We start from the raw sequence: 14,879 nt of genomic DNA on the forward strand, positions 1-14,879 counted from the left end.
CATATATTTTGGGTCAAAATTCAGTTATTCATAAATTTGAATTATCAAGGATTTTCTCTCTTGTACTGAGTCCTCTTCCCTCATGGTTCCATGTATAGTAAAGTAGAATAATAAAGGTTTTGAAGTCTGGCAAAACTAGTTGTGAATCTCACAGTTTTCACTCACATGATATTAATAGTTTGCTTGTCATCTCTAAAATCCAGGGTTTTATTCTATAAAATTGGTTCTAATTATATTTCCTATTCTGTCATTGCTAGGATTAAATAGTATAACCTAAGAAATTTACATAGATCATCAGAAATAGGGTAACTTTAAATTATATTTTTCCTTTCCTAAAGCATTTTGGGTGATTGAGGTTTGATTAAATTTTGGTTTTTAAAACAAGTTTGCTGTTTTTCTTTTTATCAATAAGTATCGGGACTTCCCTCGTGGCACAGTGGTTAAGAATCCACCTGCCAATGCAGGGGACACGGGTTCGAGCCCTGGTCCTGGAAGATCCCACATGCCACAGAGCAGCTAAGCCCGTGCGCCACAACTACTGAGCCCACGTGCCTAGAGCCCATGCTCTGCAACAAATGCGCGCTGCAACGAAGAGTAGCCCCCGCTCACCACAACTAGCGAAAGCCCACGCACAGCAACAAAGACCCAACGCAGCCAAAAATAAATAAATTAATTAATTAATTAAAAAAAAATTCAAATAGTTGTAAAAAAATAAGTATCATACTTTTAATTGTACTTATATCTTTCATTTGTCAAAATATGTTTCCTGTTGCAACACATTTTAAGTAGTTTACTTCAACATTTTGCAAATAAAATGGACAAAAGTCATAATAAATCTTAAGAAATTACTAATTTTAAAAATGATTCTAAAAATATCTGAATATTTTTTCTTCTTTCTAAAAAACCATGAGTCATAGGATAAAAATTTGTTTCTGCTTTTATAAAGAGAGCTTTATTTATGTCTTTTTTTGTAGGTAAAACTAAAGGAAAGAGGGTTGGGAGTCCCTGTGTTACTGCAAATATCCTTTTATTTGTTGTCTAGAAATTCATTATAGTCAGGTTCCATAACATATTTAATTATTTATTAATTTATTTATTTATTAAATTATTATTTCTGGACAGTTATTTAAAATCATTAACCCAAATTTGGAAAATCTAAATTCAAGGTTCTTCTACCTAGAGATAACTTCTTTTAGCATTTCATGGAATTGTGTCCATTTTTGTCCAGCATTTAAAAAATATTTATATTAATCGTAATTTGGATTAAAAGACATTTATGGTTTTGTGTTCAGATTTTTTTAATTTGAAACTTTTTACCTAATAAAAGTTGGTTATATTAATAAATGATTGAAACATTATTAAACTATTTACATGGTACTGTATTTCTTCTTTACACAGAAAAATAATACCCCACACATGTTGTTAAAATAAAGATCCTTCATGTTCATGTGGTGACAAGCTGGTGACCTCCCATTTATGCTAATTAGAGCTCTGTTTCATAGCATTGGAACAAGAAGCAGGACTAATTTGCATCCCCATTTATATTCAACCTCCTGAAAATGAGTCATGACTTGTGGCTCAAAGTTTTCTACTGTTTGCTAAATGCCAAACAGTCCCTTGCCTTCACAGCTGATCTGCTTCTGTTGCTCCAGATCAGCCCAGGGTGGCCCCTTCTCACAACTGTGATCTCAACTCAAATGCCATCCCACCAAAGAGATTTTTCTTCCCATGCTATTAAAGCAGCCATTCCCCTGGATCACTTTCTTCCATATCACCCATTTTATTTCCCTCATAGCACTAAGGTTGATTTGTTTGTTTCCTGGTTTATTATCATTTTTTTACCTTAGCTCCTTGAGTGTTCAGTTCCTATTTGTCTTCGTCTCTGCTGTAACTCTGGTCTCAGCTGAGTATCTGGCACATGACAAATGCTCAAGAAATACTTAAGTGAAGAGTGAAGAATGATAATGATCCTAAACTGTCCATGATTAAAATATTCCAGGAAATTAATTTTTCTCCTTAATTAAGCATTTTCACTCTAGTTTTTAGTGCAAGATTAGGTGGAAATTAAATTAAATCGACACTTTTTGGGAGAAAAAAAGCATTTACAATAGAGTAGAATAGTATGGTATAGTATAGTAAGTTTAGTATAATGGTTAAAGTCATGGGCTGTGGGTCCATGTGGTCAGTATTGAAATTCTGGCTCAGCTACTTACTTGTGCAAGTAACCCCTCTGTGCCCTTTCATCTGTAAAATCAAGATCATAATAGTTACTCATACAGTTTCTGTGAAGACTAAATGAGCTTATTTCTCTGCATGTTTATGATAGTGCTTAGTACATAGTAAACATATGACAATATTGGCTATTATTATTATTATTATTATTATCATCATAATCATCATCATTCAGTGACTGTAATTCTCTTTCTCGTGATGGCCCCTGTGCATATAATAAAAAGAGCATGGGGTAATCCCCTCATATCCAGTAAGGTTCTACATAAAAATTTAGGTTGGAGCACTGTTCAGATCTTTAATCATAACAGAGCTTCCCTTGATAGTATAGCTGTCTTCAGAGGCCCATTTTGGTCAGTGCTGTGAGAGAAAAACAAAACATTGGGCTATTTCAAAGATGCTGAGTACATGAGTGCTGAAAAGTGTATTTGCTGGAAATTATGTAAAGCACCAGCATTGCACTTTTTCCCCATGGTCCTCAGTCTTGTGGGAATTTTTTCATTGAAATTGGTCTCCAGAGACATGAAAATCAGAATCAAGCTTTGCTAAAGTGCATTCTTTAAATATACTTTCTTTTCTTTACTTCCAGTTTCATAAGAAAAATATTTTGACTGCTTGGGTAAATAGTATGAGTCACATTTAATCTGAACTTAATATGTGATAGCAACTTAGTAATTCCCTTCACCCAGGCACTAACCCAAACTTAAAACTACTACCACATTGTGAAAAAAGGTATCTTATTATACCTGAATATCCTGTGTAAAATTCCTCAGGCTTCAAACATGACCATTAAGTCAAGTCTTAAATGAAAAGACCAGATTCAACACCATAATGAAAATTGGAAGACCCAGAAAAAAATACTACAAAAAGTCACTGTGTTCTCCCAGAACTGAGATAGCCCAGTACCTCGTGTGGGCAAAAGCGATCTTGGCAGTTACTACCTAAAATTGTTAAATTTCACAATATGTATAAGTAAAATTGCTTGTATAAGACAGCTTGTGTTAACATTTCTACTTCATTCTAGTAATGGACATTTCTGAAATATGAGAGTTGACCGTTTGGATTTAACCAGAAAATTAATCCAGGTGGCACAGGTCCTAAAAAGACTCCTTACCCTAAAATATATTCCCTGATTTAGTCTGGGGTCTTAAGGTTCACCGTAGAATTCTCACTTTGTTACTCTAATACTCCTAACACAACTAGTTAACATATGTTGAGTACCAACTTTGTACAAACGAATCTTCTAGGTCTTTTCCCCATTTATGCTCAGATACATTTCTGCCTTTAAAGAAATTACTCTTTAGTAAGAAAGATGTAGGCTGATAACAATACAAACAATAAGTGCCACGATAGTAGCAGTTAATAGCTAGTGTTTGCAGAACATTTACTACACTACAGAAACTAATATAACAGTTTATAAAGCTTACTTAATAATTCCTTTTCATCATGTCAGGTAGTGCTATTAATCTCCATTTTACAGATAAGACAGCTGAGGCACATGGGGTTTGAATCATTCAACTATGACGATTCAGAAAGCAACTGGTGGAGCTAGGATTCTAACCCAGGGGGTATCTGATGCCAAAGCCCTAATTTTTAATTACTCTGCTAAAATCAAGGCATGGATATAGTTATAAGTGGACAAAGATAAATAATAAGCTTTTAGGAGAGGTGTAGAATAGAGAGCTTTCAAGGAAAATGAGAGAAGATATGACATTTGAAATGAGTTTTAAAGAATGCATAGTTTCAGTGTGTGTGTGTGGAAAAAAAAAAAAAAGAATGCATAGTTTTGCAGGCAGATGATCAAAGAAAGGATGCTTCAGGCAAAGAGAATAGCCTGAACAAAGCAAAGAAAGAGGGACTGATAATAACTGAAGCTGTTGTAAACATTTCTTTCCCTCCTGAATAGTGTTCAAATAATTAAACTAGCATTTAAGGCCCAGTGTGATCTTCTTTCAACCTAAATATCTAGTCCTGTCTTTTACTATTATCTTCTACTATCTACTTTCCACATTGTGATGTACCCTCTTTATTCTACCATCTCCATGCTTTCCTCCCTCTACCTCTTCATTCATATTATTTCATCCATATGAAATCTACTCTGTGGATCTCCACCTGTGTATCTTTTACTTAGTCTTCATGGCCTAGTTTAGAAACGCCTTCCCCTTCATGAAACGTTACCCTCCAAGGCAGAATTTTCCATTTCTCCTCTATCCTATTTCATAGCACTTACTTTCTCTATACTTCCTCATGGTACTCATTACTTCTCCCATACAGTTTATCTATGTATATATTTATGCATCGTTCCATTTATCCATAAATAATTATCTATGCATATCTATCTATCTATCTATCTATCTATCTATCTATCTATCATCTATCTATCTAGAAATCTACCAGAAAGCTTTATTGAATGGAAAGTTGCATAATAGCAGTTAAGATCTTGGGCTTTGTAGTCTAACACAACTGGAAGGGAATACTAGTTCTGAGTTTACTAGCTTACAGAATAGCCAGCAGGTTAGTTACACACTCTGAAGTTAAATATCCTCACCCTAGATGTGTCATAAAAATACGTCCCTCAGAGCACTGTTGTGAAGATTAAATTGAATAGTAAATGTAGATTGCTTAGCTCAATGTGAGCACTAATGAAATGATAGCTATGACTATTACTATTGTTAAGATAAATGGAAAGTTCCCAGGAGCAGACAACTAAGAATCACCAATGAAGAATAGGGCAGCATTTTAGTATTTATCTTTCTCATATATAGTCATCACACTAGGAGCTTATTAAAATATAGACTCCATGGCTTTGCTGTCAGATCCTCTGATTTTCTAAGTCTACTTTGGGGCAAGAATCTCCATTTTTAAGAAGCAACCCAAGTGACACTACTACAGATAGCCTGGAGATGGTATTTTGAAATCTCAGAAGAAACGTCAAAGCAGAGACGTGGCCAATGAAAATTCTCAGCTCGAAAAATAATACAGTAAGTCCCCTATAAACGAATGAGTTCCGTTCTGAGAGCGTGTTTATAAGTCCAATCTGTTCGTAAACCCAACAAAGTTAGCCTAGGTACCCAACTAACACAATCGGCTATCTAGTACTGTACTGTAATAGGTTTATAGTACTTTTCACACAAATAATACATAAACAAACACAAAAAATAAAGAAAACATTTTAAATTTTATAGTACAGTACCTTGAAAAGTACAGTAGTGCAGTACAACAGCTGGCATACAGGGGCTGGCATCAAGTTACAGGCAAGAAGAGTTACTGACTGGAGGAGGGAGAAGAGGTGGGAGATGGTAGAGCTGAGGGATCGTCAGCAATAGGAGATGGAGGGCAAGCTGCAATTTCACTCACGCCTGACGTTGATGGCACAGGTTCTGGTTCCTTGCTGGATTCAATTCTATCTACCCTCTTGAAAAAACGATCCAGTGATGTCTGGGTAGTAGCATTTTTTTTCTCACGATAGATGACACGGTAGCACTGGATTGCATTCTGAACGGCTGCTGCAACCTTCGTGTACTGTTCTACGATCGGGTCCTGTGCCTCAAAAGCTAACAGTGCCTCCTCAGATAAAGAAAATCCCCTTGCCATTTCCTGCATCGTGAATCTCTTTAGTTCTTCAGTCTTTTCTCTCTTCATCCTTCCTCTAGGCCGCTGCTTTTTTCTCATCACCACTGCTTTTACGCTTGCTTCCGGACATCTTGGGCTTGAAATAAAGATACTGCAGTACTGTACTCTATACAGTACTGTACAGTAAACTACACAAAAGCACAACTACTTGTAGAGGATGCATGCACGTGACAATGTACACCAGACATGTGAACTAACTTATCTGATTGGACATGCGAACACATGTTGGCATCTTTGGAAGTTCGCACCTTGAAGGTTCATTATAGGGAACTTACTGTATGCTTATTCAACCAGATGGATGAGAGGGATGTAATTAATTTCTTATCAATTTAGTTCCCATTTATCTCACACTCGTTTTTTAAGGAAAAATAGCATTTTTCTTTATGCATGGTCTTTCCAGATTATATATTCTTTGCAAGAATAGAGGCTTTGATGCTTACATTTAAGAACTCTCATGTATTTCTTTGATTTTCAAAGAACAAAAGAAAGCTATAATAAAGAAAAAAAGCAAAAAAAAAAAAAAATGGAAGACGAGTTTATAGAGTAGTAGTGATTAAAAGACAAAAGCTATTTCATTGCTTACTAAAAGATTCACTTTTGTTTGGTTAACTAACGCTGTCTTTTGTTCCTGACAATACGATTGAAAGTTCCCCATGGTGATTTTAACTATTCTCAGAAACAGAACACTTTTTGATTGCTGAATAGCCACTAGAATTTTTTATGGGCTAAAGACTAACACCACCTATCAGTGAATCTCAAATCAAGACCTTACAGGAAAATGGATTTGTTTTGATTCTGGTATCTAAGTGTAGTTTTAATATACATTTCCATTTTTAATGAGTGAAAACTGAACATTTCTTCATGTTTTAGGGGCAACTGTGTATTTTCGAGACTGTCCATGTCTTTTGCCTATTTCTCTCTTGAATTTTTGGTATTTATTTCCTTGATTCTTAAGAGTTCTTTACATACTAAGATATCATCCTATTTTCTGTGATAAGATATTGAAAATCTTTTCTCCCAGTTTTTAAGTTTTTTTAATTTTATTGATGATTTTATTTTTTATGTAACCAAATTTATTATAAACTTCTAATGTATCAGGATTTTTGACTCAGTTTGAAAATTAAAAAAAAAACAAACAACTTACCTCACGCTGAGTTTAAAATGTCAGTTATATTTCCTTTTAGTTATTGTGTTGTTTCATTTTTTTTTTTTTTTTACTTTTAGAGCTCTGAGTCACTTGAAGTTTATTTTTATGTATAACATGAGGTCTGGATACAGTGCTGTCTTTTTTTCTAATGAGGATGCAGTTGTCCACCTACATGTTTTAATATTTCATCTTTCCCTGAGTGATTTGAATGCCATTTTTATCAGATACTAAATTTCTGTACGTGGCTCTATTTCTAAATGTTTTATTTCACTGAGCTATCTGTGTGCCCATGTGCCAGTACCAAAAGGGGAATATACTTCATCAGTTACTCAGTGATTATTAGAATTGTAAGCACTTTTATTTTTGTTAGTTTTTTGTTAGTTGTTGAAACCAAGAGACAGGCCATTGGGAGTTGAAAGAAATGGTATTTGCAGAAACCATTGTTTCAGCTCAACTTAATTAGTGCTGGAGCCTTTTTCAATTACCATCTCTGTCTGTGTTATCCGACTATTTGTTTTGAACGGAGGGGATTATTGCTAAAATATCCAGATGTTTTATTTAGTTGGGAACTCCTGTCACTTTTAAGAGGAAGGATTTAAAATTTATATCTTCCAAGTGATCTCTTTCAAGTTAGCCTTCTTTCCCAAATGAGATGGTTATTATATGTGACCATGATACTGGCTTTGGTTTTTGTTTACTTGAATGAATGACAGCAAATACAGAGAAACTGAAGAAAAGCTATGGCAAATGCTATTTATTACAACAAAAAACAAAGACATTCTTTCAAGGAATCTTTTCAATTATATCCTCTTGAAATCAATTAATGGAGCTTAACTGGAATATACATGCAGATACTGTTCACCCAGACACAATCATTCTGTTGAAATGACTTCTTGAAGTTCTGAAGTTTTTATTTTTTTGTGTGATATTCTTTAGTCTGTGGAATGCACCATTTTTTAAAATTATCTTTAGATTTCTGTATTTCTTTTATATCAGAACTGTAACTTAAGCAAAGATAAAATATTGACCATGACTTACATTTGCATAGCTCTTTAAAATATTCTCGAATGGAAACTGATTACCTAGCTTTGCCACTGGGGCATGTGGATATTGATTGCTACATTTGAACAGGACCCACTTAATCCAGACATCCTTCAGTCACCCTGTATACCTGCAGGGCTTTGTTTATACAGGACTTTGTAAAGACAACAAAGGGTTACTTATAAAAAACTGAATTTATTCTATGGAGTGACAGTTGAACACATTCCACTATGTAGTTAACACAGGAGATAATATATATAACATGTTAACAAAGATATAGTGATATTCTGATATTAATTATCAATTGCTACACAAAGGAACAGATGAGAGGCCTTAGCCAGCTTTGGTTAAGGAATGAATTTTATGGTGATCTGGTTTCTATTACTTCTTTTGTTGTTGTTGTTGGACCTTGTTTATATTTTGATTCAAATAAACTGATTACAAAACACAATTTTTGTGACTATCAGGGAAAATTGAACATGGATAGGGTTCTTCTTGAATTGTGCAATACTTTGCCCCTCTGGTGCAGAGTGCAATACTCTGCACTTGGTGATTGTGCTAAACTAGTTTATGCTTAAAAAAAAAATGGACTGATCAGAAAGGAAATATAAATATTTTGAACATTGCTGTGCCCTTAAATATATATATTTTATATTATCTCATTTAACATACTGACTGTAAGATGTTTCCATTTATGAATCTGTATGACTTTTATATTAAGTAATATAAATTAAATTGATTTAATATATATACTTAATATATATTAAGTATATATATTAAGTACATATATATTAACTTGATTCTTATAAACATAATTTTCCTATTAAATAGACTAATCTCTGCTGCAGGACAAATCCAGAAATCTCAGTAGCTTAACGTAGGTGTTATCCTTTTTCTCCCCATGCAAAGTCCTCTGCATTTCCCTTCCAAGCAATGTCTCAACGACCTAGATTTATAGACCTGAGGGCTTTGTTCCCTGGACACATGATCTCTACTCTCACTGCAACAGAAGGAAGAAAGAACATGGAGAACAAACATCTGTTGTTTCCTGTGACTAGAAGTGACCCACCTACATCACTATTACTTGTGCTTATAGGCCACTGGCCAGAACCTTTCACTTGTACCCAACCCAACTATAATCTAACTATGAGGGAGTTTGGGAAATGTAGGCTAGCATATGGACTGTTTGGTGAGCAATAACACTTTCTGCCACTTGCTTTGCAAAAGCCTTGCTCATAAACTAGGAAAAGTTCCTTTTCTATTTACATGTGCTTGAAATTTTCTTTCTCCTGCAGCTCTGAGCAATTTATGTTTTCTGGCTGGCTGCCTCTTTGTTTTACTCATCTGTGTTGGTGAATATATAAAAATAAAGGGAAAGTAGACTCTGTTCTCTCTGGTGGACCAGGTAGCCGTTTGATTGCATTTGGAGCTGAAGAGGCCCATGATGGGCCTAGTTCTAGGTGCCACAATACTCCCTGAGTAACATGTTTAATCACCCCCCAGGTCAAAACACTTCTTGTATTCCTGTTTAATCTTTTCATTTCCAATATACAGACTACAGTGAAATAAACTTCCAAAGGTCACTATTTTAATGATTTTTCTGCTGCCTGAGGCTTACATAAGCTGTCACTGAGCTGATTTTATGCAAAAATTTCCATTGGACTCATCACTGCCATCCTTCAATGTTGAAGCAGTCTACCACCTGAAAGATAGGGTTGAGACAATGAATTGATAAGCAAGAGAACTAAATTATCTTTTGAGTTCTGTCACTAGCTAGTTGTTTTCTTCTTTGAGCATTTTTGCTTAACTTCTCCAGGCATAAGATTCTTAATCTGTTAAATGAAGGTACTATTATTTGACTCTCTTTCTAAATTTTACACACACACATACAACCTGTTTTTTAAATGAAATTTGTCTTAGTTTCCCTAAATATAAACAAGAAAATGAAAAAAATTCTTTCTAACTGAAAAGGGGGTACAGGGAAGGAACAGGAGGCTTATCCTTCTACTCTGGGTCAAAATCTGAGGCACAGCTATCTGATTCTAGGTGTGTTGTTTGCATAAAACTAAATTCAACTTTAGCCTTGACTCCAAAAGAAACTCAGAAAATCACATGGTTTAATTCAAATTTTTTAAATGATATACTCAAATTTTTTAAATTTTCAAATTTTTAAAATGATACAGTTACTGCTTCAGTCTTATTTTGGAGTATAAAATACAGAAAAAATATCATCAGAAAAGTTATTCTGAAGATAGTGACATTTTAGCAAAGCCATGGATTACTGGAATCCCTTTAGGAAATCTCTTTTATTCTCCAGATAGTTTTCCTCTGGTTTCTGAACTAAAATTTCAAAGTCTCTTATACAGTGAGGCCAGTGAGGACCCTGAAAACAGGCATGTGAATTGTTCTTTGATTTTCTAATATTTAAACTGAGTAGTTTTTAAACTCTTCCATGGAATACTACTTTCATCACCTTCTTAAGAAAAGTGAGTCACTTTAGTGAATGGCAATGACCACTTGGTGTTCCTAATTACTTAACCTTTATCCTCTCTCTCTTTAATTTTATTCAAGGCTTTTCACGCACCACCTCATACAATAATTTGAACACCTCCCACACATAAACCCCTACTTAGACATATTAGACAGATACACATATTCATTTACACACACTTCATGCCTGTTTTCCTTTCTTCACCACTCACCCAGTGAACTGCATTTCATTAAAGATAAAACTTCTTTTTATCTTTTCATGCTATTTCTAAGATCTGAACAAAATTCACATTTAAGGTAGAATATTAGTGTACTAGTGCCCTGGGTAAACCATTTTAAGTAATCCACCTGAAAGATTCTTCTATGTCACTGATCCTAAAAGAAACACTTGAACAGTACGAAAATGAGACACCTTCCCTTGTTAGAGTTTAGTTAATTGAAAGTTAAAGTCCACACAGGACAATAATACTGGGGTCTCAGCCGTCCTGTCTAGAATGAAAATGCAGGAAGCAAACGGCTTCTTTAACACTTCACAGTAATGATGACCATGTCCACAGAAAGCAAACCCTTTTTCTCACTGCACTGTCTTTGGTGGAAGCCACTGTTGTAGCCCATACCATCTCTGCACACACTGACCATGGTCAGACTGCTGCACCAATGCTTTACAGCTCTAGAAGAGTATTCTAAAATATATAAAAATAAGAGGGCACATTGGACATATTTTTCACAATTTGCAATGTGAGAATGCTTTATTTTGAAATAACCTTAAGAAATCAATGAGTCAAATGCTTTGTCTTTTTAGATGAAGAAATTGAATTAAGAGATAATGACACTCTTATCCAAGGCCCAACAGCTAATCAATGGTAAAGATGAAATGTGAGGCCAGATAATCTGATTGCTAATCCACTATGCCACTCTCCTTTGTGTTTGCCAACTTTGAGTCTGTGCCACACCCTGACTTATCTGGGTTTCACGGGCAAGGCCTCTGACAAACAGCTCATTTACTTGGTCTGTCTGCTCTACTGGATGTTGAGTAGATTATTTAGGGGCCAGGATGATAGTTTGGAATAATAAGAAGGCATGCTCAACAGTAACACTCAATGCTAACCTCTGCATGCTACAATCTCATTCTAGAAGGAATTGCCAGCACCTGGATTGTGTTTTATGTTGTGGATTTCATGCCGAAATTTCGGCCTTTGTGCACCAGTGCCGAATGGAATCTCGGAGACAGAGTGTTGGGTGAAGTGGAAAGAGTAGTTTTATTGCTTTGCTAGGCAAAGGGGGACACAATGGGCTACTGCCTTGAAAAACTATGTGTCTCAACCCAGGGGGATTTGATGAGGAGTTATATAGCAACAGTTCAAGTATGGGGTTGTTGATAGGATTTGTATGTGTGCAGGGCCTGCACTCCTCTAATCTGGTCTCATGTAATCTGGATGAGTTTCTCTGATTGCTTTACTCTGGCCTCAGGTAGTCTTCTCTGGTATGAAGAATGCTGACATCTTCCATTTGTTGGGTTTTAATTCTACAAAGAGCTTAAAGACATTGTTATGTGTATTCCTTGAGGCAACCAGGACTCTGCCCCAAGGCTGTGCTATTGTATCTCAGCTGCCCCTCCCTTGTCTTTGTATCCCTTCCCTTCCTGGATTAGCAACTGTTAGAATCTGCCCTTTGGAACTCAGGGAAGGTCATGGAGGCTGGAGTCTGTTCCCTAAAAGACACGTGGGACTCAGAAAGGCTTCTGTGACCCAGGAGCCCCACAGGATCCCACTTGGTTTCAGATTCCATTATATGGAAACAGATTTAACATGTCAGGCTTTCACAAGGCTGGTATGTTTCTTTTCAAGGCTGATGACTTATGAGTGTTTGTAGCTTTTCCTGGAAAGGTTTTATTAGGTTACATCGTGCACTAAAGTACAGGTTGCAGCTGTCCCAATTCAGTCGATTTCTTTGGGTCAGAGAGCCTAAATATTTTAAGATGTAGTATATTGCTGCACTTTCTGTCTAACTAGAATGACCTTGAATGGAGAAAAGATAAATGAACAGCAAAAGGAAAAAGCAGGGCTGTAGAAGAAAACTATCTGCACCAGAAAACCAATCTTTATTGTATATTCTTGCCTCCTTTATCAAAAATAAGGTGACCGTGTGTGCGTGGGTTTATCTCTGGGCTCTCTATCCTGTTCCATTGATCTGTATTTCTGTTTCTGTGCCAGCATCACACTGTCTTGATTACTGTAGTTTTGTAGTATAGTCTGAAATCCAGGAGCCTGATTCCTCCAGCTCCATTTTTCGTTCTCAAGATTGCTTTCGCTACATGGGGTCTTTTGTGTTTCCATGCAAATTGTGAAATTTTTTGTTCTAGTTCTGTGAAAAATGCCATTGGTAAATTTTTTTTTAAATCTTTATTGGAGTATAATTGCTTTACAATGGTGTGTTAGTTTCTACTTTATAATAAAGTGAATCAGCTATACATATACATATAACCCCATATCTCCTCCCTCTTGCGTCTCCCTCCCTCCCTCCCTATCCAACCCCTCTAGGTGGTCACAAAGCACCAAGCTGATCTCCCAGGGTTATGCGGCTGCTTCCCACTAGCTATCTATTGTACATTTGGTAGTGTATATATGTCCATGCCACTCTCTCCTTTGTCAGTTGCTTCATTTGCAAGTATTTTCTCCCATTCTGAGGGTTGTATTTTCATCTTGTTTATATTTTCCTTTGCTGTACAAAAGCTTTTAAGTTTCATTAGGTCCGATTTGTTTATTTTTGTTTTTATTTCCTTTTCTCTAGGAGGTGGGTCAAAAAGGATCTTGCTGTGATTTATGTCGTGGAGTGTTCTGCCCATGTTTTCCTCTAAGAGTTTTGTTGTGTCTGACCTTACATTTAGGTCTTTAATCCATTTTGAGTTTATTTTTGTGTATGGTGTTAGGGAGTGTTCTAATTTCATTCTTTGACATGTAGCTGTCCAGTTTTCCCAGCACCAATTATTGAAGAGGCTGTCTTTTCTCCATTGTATATTCTTGCCTCCTTTATCAAAAATAAGGTGACCATATGTGCGTGGGTTTATCTCTAGGCTTTCTATCCTGTTCCATTGATCTATATTCCTGTTTTCATGGCAGTACCACACAGTCTTGATTACTGTAGCTTTGTAATATAGTCTGAAATTCAAGAGCCTGATTCCTCCAGCTCTGTTTTTCTTTCTCAAGATTGCTTTGGCTATTCAGGGTCTTTTGTGTTTCCAAACAAATTGAGAATTTTTTTGTTCTAGTTCTGTGAAATATGCCATTGGTAGTTTCATAGGGATTGCATTGAATCAGTAGATTGCTTTCAGTAGTACAGTCATTTTCACAATGTTGATTCTTTTAATGCAGGAACATGGTATATTTCTCCATCTGTTTGTATCATCTTTAATTTCTTTCATCAGTGTCTTATAGTTTTCTGCATACAGGTCTTTTGTCTCCTTAGGTAGGTTTATTCCTAGGTATTTTATTCTTTTTGTTGCAGTGGTAAATGGGAGTGTTTCCTTAATTTCTCTTTCAGATTTTTCATCATTAGTGTATAGGAATGCAAGAGATTTCTGTGCATTAATTTTGTACCCTGCTACTTTACCAGATTCATTGATTAGCTCTAGTAGTTTTCTGGTAGCATCTTTAGGATTCTCTATGTATAGTATCATGTCATCTGCAAACAGTGACAGCTTTACTTCTTCTTTTCTGATTTGGATTCCTTTTATTTCTTTTTCTTCTCTGATTACTGTGGCTAGGACTTCCAAAACAATGTTGAATAATAGTGGTGAGAGTGGGCAACCTTGTCTTGTTCCTGATCTTAGTGGCAGTGGTTTCAGTTTTTCACCATTGAGGATGATGTTGGCTGTGGGTTTGTCATATATGGCCTTTATTATGTTGAGGTAAGTTCCCTCTATGCCTACTTTCTGGAGGGTTCTTATCATAAATGGGTGTTGAATTTTGTCAAAAGCTTTTTCTGCATCTATTGAGATGATCGTATGGTTTTTCTCCTTCAGTGTGTTAATATGGTTTATCACATTGATTGATTTGCATATTCTGAGGAGTCCTTGCATTCCTGGGATAAACCCCACTTGATCATGGTGTATGATCCTTTTAATGTGCTGTTGGATTCTGTTTGCTAGTATTTTGTTGAGGATTTTTGCATTGAAATTCATCAGTGATTCTGGCCTGTAGCATTCTTTCTTTGTGACATCTTTGTCTGGTTTTGGTATCAGGGTGATAATGACCTTGTAGAATGAGTTTGGGAGTGTTCCTCCCTCTGCTATATTTTGGAAGAGTTTGAGAAGGATGGGTGTTAGCTCTTCTCTAAATAT

Source organism: Eschrichtius robustus, chromosome 11, assembly GCF_028021215.1.
Source record: "Eschrichtius robustus isolate mEscRob2 chromosome 11, mEscRob2.pri, whole genome shotgun sequence".
Lineage (NCBI taxonomy): Eukaryota > Metazoa > Chordata > Mammalia > Artiodactyla > Eschrichtiidae > Eschrichtius > Eschrichtius robustus.